At 44.8% G+C, this 9,940-nt stretch overlaps 1 long non-coding RNA gene across 1 annotated transcript; it reads left to right on the plus strand.

Annotated features, from left to right (window-relative positions):
* The first annotated feature begins 463 nt into the window (after nucleotides 1-463).
* On the plus strand, nucleotides 464-6,271 carry LOC137196807 (uncharacterized). Its single transcript, XR_010931324.1, has 2 exons — nucleotides 464-2,706; nucleotides 2,739-6,271. It is a non-coding gene; the product is annotated as an uncharacterized lncRNA (long non-coding RNA).
* The last annotated feature ends 3,669 nt before the right edge of the window (nucleotides 6,272-9,940 follow it).

Raw genomic sequence — 9,940 nt, forward strand, 5'->3', positions numbered from 1 at the left:
CTTTTCTATTCATTCAATTGTGAATTAATTTTGAATCGAGAATTGATTCTGAATCAGAATCAAATTGATTCCTAGCCCTAAGTGCCAAGAAGATGAAGAGAGCCAAAGAGCACCACAGGTAGGATGCAAACTCTTATAACAATGAAAGTGTCAGACAATAGGCTGTTGGGAAACAAAATTAGATAATTTCAGATAGCAATAAAAGGTTATTCATAAACCTTTGTTTGACTAGTTTATTAGGCTACTGAACCCAACCGTCACACACTGCACTGTTACATGCCATGCCACCCACCATCACAAGTAAATTCTCAACCTGTGGGAAACACTGACTCAGGCAAACAAATCCAACAAGGGGCAGGCAGGGAATCCAAGGTCCAGAAAGCATGCAAGCAGGGTCAAAACAGGCAGGTCAGGAAAAGACAGGAATGAAGGATGTTGGAAAGTCAATCTGGCAGAGAACAAAGGGAAGTGGACTGGTATTTATGCTGAGGGACTAATGAGGGAATGAGCTGCAGGTGAGGAGATGGGCGGGGAAGCTGAGGACAGCTTCCGGGAGAAGAAGGCACACGGGTAAACCATCTGATCTTCAGCAGACTCCTGAGACAGGACTGCCCCTACTCCAGTCCAAAGTGTCCACCTCCACAATGAACTGGCAAGAGTGATCTGGGAAGATGAGAATGGGTGCAGAGGTGAAATGTGACTTTAACTCACCAAAAGCCCTCTCAGCCATGGAGGTGGAGAACCACCAGAATGGAACATTCTGGGAGCCACTGAATGGATGAATCTTCAATAGTAGTTAGCGAAGCCCAGAAAGCAGTGAAGCTCCTTGTGAGTGGGGGGAGAAGACCAGTCTCTGACCACCCTAGTCTTGGCCAGATCCATCTGGATGTTGCCAGTGTTGATGACAAATCACAGGAAAGACACTTCTGAAGCCTTTACAAAGAGCTGGTTCTCCAGCCTCTGGATGACTCGATGTACATGCAACACATATTCCTGTTTGGACCTTGAAAAAATGAGTAGGTCATCCAAGTACACAAAAACACAAACATAGAGCAAGTCCCAGAGGACATCACAGACCAACCCTTGGAAAACTGCGGGGGAATTGGTAAGACCAAAAGGTATACTCATAATGTCTTCCATTCGTCCCCCTCCCTGTTCCTCACCAGATGATGAGCATTCCACAGATTGAGTTTGGAGAATATAGTAACTCCTTGTAGCAGTTCAAAAGCAGATGAGATCAGTAGGAGAGGGTACCTGTTTTTGAAGATGATGTCATTGAGTCCTCTGTAGTCATTGCAAAGGTGTAGGGATTTGTCCTTCTTCCCCACGAAGAAAAACCCAGCTCCAGCAGGGGACGAGGAAGGGCGAATGATCCTTGTTGCCAGGGAATCATTGATATACTTCTCCGTAGTCTTGGTTTCAGGAGCAGACAGGAGAAGAGCCAACCTTTATGGGGGGCAGTGTTTGGGAGAAGGTTGATGGCACAGCCATACAGGTGATGCAGTGGAAATGAGGTAGCCTTGGCCTTGCTCAATACCTCCTTGAGGTCCAGGTACTCATTGGGAACTCCAGAAATACCCAGAAACAGGCAGAAAGGAAGCAGATGACAGGGCAGGTCAGAGACAGACAGCATGACAGTGAGCACTCCACTGCAGAATAGTACCGAAGCCCAATCTATGTGTGGGTTATGTTTCCTAAGCCAGGGGTACCCCAAGATGAGGCTGTTGTGGTGCATGGATAAGGTGAAGGGTGAGTGTTTTAATTTGGTTGCACAGTACAGGCACTTGTTCTCTTGCAGACAGCACTGTCATTCCACTTTGGAGAGATGGATCTGGCTGAGCTGCATGGGCTCTGAGAAGTCGCTGAGGGTGCCAGAGACCAATTCAGGAGAGAACTCTGGAGGATGGGATGACTGGTGAAGTGGAGCCTGCGGAACAGCTGACAGGATTCTCTCTCTCTCCTATGTTCCCAAAGATGGCAGTGCGGATGGTGAGAGTGACGATCGCATCAAGGTCCAATAGGACATCTCGGACAATGTCAGAGAGTCCATTGTAGAAGGTGTCAAAGAGTGAATGAGCATTCCAGTTGCTCTCTGCCTCCATGAAATGAAACTCGATGAAGTAGTTAGACACGGACCTTCCTCCCTGCATCAGGTTGAACAAACCTCGAGCTGCCTGCTTCCCAGGAGTAATGTGATTGAAGACCCTCTAGAGCTGAGAACAACTTGACCGATGAGCAAATGGAAGATAGCTTCTCTCACTTGGCAGTTCCCCAGTGTTTGGCTCAGCTCATGAGCAGTGAGACAATATACGCCACCCGGGATCTCTCTGTAGGAAAGGCTGAAGGCTGGAGCTCAAAGGGGAGTGAACACTGCATGAGGAATTGCCGGCAGGAACCAGGAGCACCAGAATAATATTCTGATGGAGGAAAGCGTGCATCTGATGCTGGAGAAGATCAAGCCAGAGAGCAGTGGGAGCCAGAGCAGTAACTGGTCCATGGTCCGAAATGAAGAGCCTCAAGATGTGTTCCTGGTTGCTCCCCATATCTCTACAGTCCCCCTGCCATGGAGGTAAGTTGCTGGTCATGACACTGTATGGGACTGGCCTGTGCCAACAGCCCCTACCGGAGTGAACCAGAGTTGGTTGGGTTTATTTTGGCCAGATTGTACTGTAAAGTTCACGGGTACTGGCGAGTTTGAACCCAAAAGTATGACAAGGAGATAGACAAAGTTGCAACAGGCAAGGCCAAAACGGGAGATTAGTCACTCAGGCAAACAAATCTGACAAGGGGCAGGCAGAACAAAAGGGAAGTGGACTGGTATTTATGCTGAGGGACTAATGAAGGAATGAGCTGCAGGTAAGGAGATGGGCAGTGAAAACCAGGTGAAAGATATGAGGTGATTGCATGGCAAAAGGGAGTGGCAGGATCTGAAATGACAGGAGAATTAATGACATAGTACACAAACAAAAACCACATGAAAATAATTAAGATTTAGTGGGATTCATGACAATGTAGCATAAATTACGCTCTAATGTGTCATTTAGTTAAATGTCAGTTAAGGCTAACTGCTAGCTGGCCAAATAGTTGAACTTATATTTAACTGTTTATTAAAAATGTTCAACTCTCTGTAATGTTAATATGATTTTAATGAACTACTTGGGTCCACAAGCAGTATAACAATGTAGAAACAGTTCCACGAGCTTGCCTTATCTCAGTTTTTATAAAAGATTTTATATTTCAAGAAAGTAGCTTGGCTAACATTGATGCTAGATAACATTAGGATATCCCTTCTTTTTTCTTCATTGAAGACACATAACATTAAGAAATAAGCTAAATGTATTTGGTTAATGTTGCTTAAAAGCATTCAATTATTTATTCAATTGGATCCTCATTAGCCTCCACAATGTGGTATCTAGTACTCCCGGGGTCTGAGGTTTACAAGGTTTTATGAATTCAATTTCAATTCAATTTTATTTATATAGCGCCAAATCACAACAAAAGTCATCTCAGGGCACTTTTCACATAGAGCAGGTCTAGACTGTACTCCGCCATCTATGTGTGGCTTCTACATTTATATTCTATAATTTCACAAAAATACAAAATACTACATGAGACTCAAATGTCAAATTGAGTTTGGTGGGTGTGTCCATAGGTGTTTTGAATACATCTCCACGAGTCTGAGTGTCATCTGTACTGTATTTTTCTTTCAGTATTTTTGTGGCTGTGAGTGTGTCACTGCAGCAGGATGTGTGTGTGTGAATCCACAGAGACAGAGAGCACCCCCGCGCCTCTTTGCAGTTGCCAGCCCCCCCCCCCCCCCCCCCCCTCTCGTCTCTGGCTGGGAGGGTCTTGGGGATTAACTTTCCACTTCTCTGATCCACTTTTTACAGAGCCAATAGCTATGCAGGTCTGGAAATGTGTTATGTGGCTGGGTGAGACAAAAATCAAGGCCAATTCCAAAATAATTTATGACCCCCATCTCAAGGTTATTTCTGTTCTTTACCTTTGCTGCCTATTCATTTGGATGACCTCATCTCAAATCATGCAGTACACCAACACCATTTATATCTTCAGAGGACATTTATTATTTTACAGAAAACATAACAAATACAGTCGTCTGTCAGAATATATTTCCTTCTGTTTCCTTCATTAAAATTCATCTCTTATTTATTACATAAACTTGTTTTGCATATTTCCATTAGGTTTTTTGTGTTCATGCTCCATTCCAAATCACAATAATTGCTTCCTCCTCTTGCCTGTTTGAGTCTGAAGAGATTACACTCTGCAGCTGCAAATGATTTTGTTTTGCAATTGGACAGGGAATCCAAAATTACGATGGGTGAATACGTGGTGACAAAAATGAAGTTTCATACTCTGATTTCACCTCCAGCTACCACAGCTCTTAATGCACTGCGGTTTATTAGTGCAGTATATCTCGGATTTCAGGGAGCACTGTAAGATTTCAGCAGAGCGTCATTCAAACCGCAGGGTAGAGATATAAAATGGGTGAGTCCTTCAGGAGACGGGATTGAAAGTCTCCATCAAGGCAGCCAGGGAGGAGGGAGCTGAGGTATTCCTTTGAAGTGGGTGGCTCAGATATTAAATAATTGAGTTGTAGGAGATTAAAGTTTCAGAAGCTAATTTGGCTCCCTCCACGGCCTGTCACTCTGGGGCTGGAAGAGTCTGCAGCCTGCAGATGACTGGTGAATAAAGTGTGACTCACTTCCTGTGTGTGGCTGGGCTGGAGAAACCCTATATCTGTGGCAGACTGAAACAGGAAGTTCATCCAGGGCACACTCTGTGTCTCTGACTCAGAGTGAGGGTGACGCCATTTTTGCTGTCCGAGTTTTCAGGAATCCAATCCTCCATGTGCTCTATAGCAACAAAGAGGCACCAAGAGGTTTCGCTTCCCCTCCTCTTTTTCCTCATAAACACTCACCATAGTTGCTGACAGCTGAACTGTTATGTGGAAAAAGTTCATTTGCTGATGCAAGAGGAACACGTTGCTTGTGTAAGCCTGGATTTCACTGTTATTTAGATGGGAGGGTTTCAGTTTCAGTCACTGCGTGCTGACGGAGAGGCTGAATAGCCTGGAGGTGAAAGCTCCGTTATTTTGGTCTGGAATGTGCCTCTCAGCTGACATTGAAACCTAATTTTCAAGCACCTTGAGGATGACACTGCCCAAGTTGTAAAGTAATTGATATGTATGAGGGCATATAAACACAGGCACATTGTCTTTGAGGACAAACAACAGACCCTGTTGAAGGAGGTGTAAGGACATGGTGGTGAATTACAGTACCTATCCTGCTTTCTTTTCTATCTCTGTGTGACTTATGCTGGCGCAGTGGCGCCACAGTGGGCCAGAAGTCTTCCACAATGACTCAAACCCCTGCAGCGATAATGAAAAAGAACAACTCCATCTTCCTGCGGCTATAGATTGGCTGGATAAAGCCCGGGTGTAAGGGGGCTGCAGATTTGTTTTGCTGAGTCTTTAACCTTGCAAAAATGTCAAGATGAAACAGACTTACAGTAGATGTGGCCCAGCTGAGGCCTGCACCATCTCCTTGGCTTTGAAATATGAGACTCAAACATTTGGTTCTGCAGCTCTCATGGCCCTGAGCTCACATTCTCTTTTGTTTACAATTTCTTGTTCAAATTTTTTTTAACAAATCAAATATGTAGTATCTCCCCTCCCGTATTCAAATCTGTGAGTTCACCAGCTGGTCTGAACACTTACAGCATCCTTCCCCCTGGAGTATTTATATTGCTTAGTGTAAAGCTACTGTCACCTGGGCCAATAATATGTTTTGACTGTCAAGGGTCAGAGTTAGCTCTGGGCGGTGTTGCTATGTTGCGGGGGAAAAACAGGCCTCCCGTTGTCATGTGGGCCAGAGGACTGCTGGGATGGAGAGCCAAAGCCCTGCGGTGAGATCAGTTTATGGAGGAGGACTATGTTTAAGAATGAGCCCCTGTGGGCTGTTTACGCCGTGCTGAACCAGCATTACTCTCATCTAGCTGGAGGAAAAACAAATAAAGCTTATAAACCGAAACTAAAAAAACACATTATTACTGCTGTCTTGCTGTATCATTACTGACTTGCTGTCAGTTGCATCATATACTAAACAAACTACATGCCACTTTGTTTTAAGTGTCTGCAATCTGACAGGACAGAGTAGGCAGCAACATGTAGGTAATTTTGTGTGTGCAATACAAAGCCTTTTTTAAGACCATGGTAGAGGTTTTGCCGTGTGAATAAATGTTTAAATCTGAATTGTTGTTGTTTTGTTTTTTGTGTTTAGTGCAGTGTTACTCCATTGCCACTTGCTCAATATTGACTTTTAAGAAGAAATAGGACTGAAAAACTGACTAAATGACTTGTTAAGGTGAATTTTTGCAGTGGTGTTGAATGAACTAATTTCTACTGTTATTTAAGGTTTAAATAGGCCTAATATTGGTACAGTTACAAATCCATGTATGTGTGATGGATGATGGTTGATGGATTCAATTTTAAAAGTTTTCATTGAAAAAACCAGGATGAATGAATACACACTCACAAACACACAAGGAATTGGCAAAGAGTCCCAGCCATTTATTCATTTTCTGACCAAAATATTACACCAGCCACTGATGAAACAGTAGAGTTGAAATCAATCACCAAGGGAACGTCAGCATCAGCTCCAGATAAACACACAGTATTATGACTAAAACAACAACCCCAACAACAAACACAGGGGTTGCCTTGAGCTGGGAGCCACGGCCCCTCAACTGCACCCCCCTTCTGTTCATCTTAATCCAACCTGAAAACTTTACTGTGCCTCACAGAAAAAAAACAGCCAAAGGGCCTTGGTGGTGTTTTCAGCAAGGCACTTAAAACTACCTCTGTCACTTTACCTCTCGTTTTTACTCCACTGAGATAATGTCTTCACTGCCTCGAGGGATGATCTCTAGGATGAACCCTACAGATGAAAGAGAGCAGTGTGACGACAGGTGAAAAAAAGAAGAGCAAACACAACCTGGCAGGGAGTTTTTAGTGGTGGCAGCTAAACAAAAGGCCCACAGCAACGTAGATCCCTCCCTCCTCTGGTATGGTGGCCAGGCATGCTGGAGCTCTGTCTGCGTCTGTGCTCCTGTGCAGACTAGCTCCACTTTAGCTGCAGGCTAGGGGGGAGGAACGGTGGGCAGGGTGTGTCTGCTTACCATGAAAGCAGGTGGGCTGATTGCACTCAGAGGTGGAAGAGGGAGGGAGACTGAGCAGGTGGCGTGGTGCCACTGGCTCACCCCTAGTAGCCATGGAGCGCCGGGTTGACGTGACACACCGCCGCTGATGAAATCATGCAGACATGTAGTGTAGCCAGTCACCTTTTCAGCAGGAGAGACAAAGGCATGCTACGTGAATGTGGAGGACTGACATTGTCCAAATTCGCCCTTTCAGAGGTACTCTGAATATAATCACCGGCTCCTCTGTGTTACAGGATAGTGTGTTTCTCTTTTGAGTCTTTCACAGAAACACATATGCAACATTTGTGCAGCCATCTGTACCCTCAGCTTTAATATTCATATGTGTTCTTGCAAATTTAAAAACAAATACTGTATATTTTTTCAGAGAAAGTGCTTTCCCCATGGTCACTTTTACCAGACATTTTTTTTTTTTTACGGAGGTTGTCCCAGATATCTGGCAATGTTTGATCTAGGCCAGCTCCACAGCAGGGTAGCCAAGGGGAAACCAAGGAGCCAAGTTAACTAGTTCATGTCACTCATCGACTTATTTTAACAGATATAGGTTGCATATACTGTGAAAAAAGGAAAATAAGACAGCTTCTTCCTTGAAGACTTTCTAGTTAAAAACATTTAATGACCTGTTTTTAGTGACACACTCTCACATCCCAGAACGATTTTTCTGACACTAAGCAGCTTATATTCATTTACATTCACTTTTCCATCGCGTTTGCCAGGTCAAGAAAAAAAAAAAAGATAGTGAAGTTCAGGCTGGGGCTAAACAAAGCAGCCGCTGTCATAAGCCATCAGATTCTAATAAGGCATAACCTAGTCCTGGGTGGGCGAGGGAAGCCGCTGTTTTTCTGCTATTTCCATTTATAGACTGCACCAACGAGCCCCCTGGGAGATTGCTTGCCATGACTCATGTCTCCAGTGCTTCTGGTCCAGACTACACCCCCCACCCCCCTCCACCATCCCTGCAGCACCACTTCGGTTTTCTACCCTGTTACTCACTCCATATTTATCTCACCTTCTTCCTTCTATTTATTATTTGCTCTGTATTTCTGCACCCGTGCTTTCATTCATGCAAGATAAAGCTTTGTGAGCCTCGAAAGAGAGCATGAAGAAAAGGGAAGAGAGGAGGGAATCAATGGGAGAGGTGAAGCACGAGGGGTCAGACCAGCCACCACAGCTGATGATGAAAGCGATAAGCGGGGCTGAATCAGTCCCATGTAAATAGTAGCTACAGTACAGACGGCGGCCATTTCCCAGAACTGTTGTTGTGGTGAAACGGCAGCGTCAATATGGGGGGATGTCTCTGTCTGCCTTTCCCAGCACAGCAGCCTGCAGGCTTTTCACCATCACGTGGTGTGCTTGTCCTTTCCCTCCCCTCCTCCTCCTCCTCACCTCCCCTTCCTCCCCCCTCTCTCTTTGGTTATATTCCAGTCACGGCAACACCCCCCACCACCACCATCCCTCTTCCCCCTCCCCGCCCCACCCCACCCCGCCCCTCTGTGCTCTGTCAGGTCACCCGCCTTGTTTGTTCAGATGGAACAGAAGAGGAAATGAAAGCTCTGAGTCCAATGTTAACCCATTCCTGGGACTGTGCTCCACTATTGTGTGCATTCCTGCTGTTTTTCACCGCATTGTTTCTCGGCTTTGATGATGATTTCTTTCTATATCAGGAGGCATGTTAGTTCTTTTCTAGCATGGTTTAGCAAAAAAAACAAAAAAAAATAAAAAACAAAAAAAACCCTTGCACAGAGGATTCAGCTAAAAATATAGCCTGCTCCAAATACTATACACAGTGGAAGTGCTGCACCACGGTTAAAGATAATAATTGTGGTCTAGTTAATGTGCAGCTTGGGATATTCATACATGTATGACTTCATTGGAAAAATGCTGTGTCAGTGTCTTGCTGGCACTAAAACTGGAATTCATATCCTTCTCTTATTATATATCTGTAAAGATTCACACTTTCTCAAATGCATACATGACCTGCCGTGTTTATCCACTGCTCGTGCTCATGCTCATGTTTATCCCCTGGTCTGCCACGTTCTTGCTTGGTTACCATGCAACAAGGTCAGAACAACATGGACACCACAGTAGCTGAATGGCCATTTTGGGTAAAAGCTCTCTGCAATAATAAACAGCTTCTGGCACCGAGAAGTTGTTTTCCAGCTGCGGATCGGTGCCAAAATACAGAATTAACTGCAATACCATTTACTGCTGTGGAAAAACATCAGCCGTCCAAACCCACATACCTTCAGAGGCTTTGAACAGCTTGTAATCCCTCAGCAGCTAGATGGCTCTTAAAGGTAGAGTCAGTAATTCTGGAGAAAGATTGTTCACTACACTTTTTTGATAAATTCAGTGAATATCTCCTCATGGTCTGCTAGCTGTCCGTTCTGTGTGTGCACTGAGTGTCCATTCACAACCCTGGCTCTGTAAATTGGAAACAAACAAAGTGGTTTGGACCGAGCCACACAAACACTATTCCAGCCAATCAGCAGGGGGTGTTCATGCTCATGCACAGGACAGGGGGAAGTCATCAGAGTAGCTGTCTATGTGGGGACATGACAGTCTCACATCCCCAGCACCTGTTGAATGGCGGGAGAGACAGGTCGTGGCCAATTCACATAGGAAGTGTTTTCTCACAGAACAGATACACTTCCATTTTATTAAATGTATCAATCCACACTAAATCCCAGACAGTCTCACGGAG

The sequence above is a fragment of the Thunnus thynnus genome, chromosome 14 (genome assembly GCF_963924715.1).
Source record: "Thunnus thynnus chromosome 14, fThuThy2.1, whole genome shotgun sequence".
Taxonomy (NCBI): domain Eukaryota; kingdom Metazoa; phylum Chordata; class Actinopteri; order Scombriformes; family Scombridae; genus Thunnus; species Thunnus thynnus.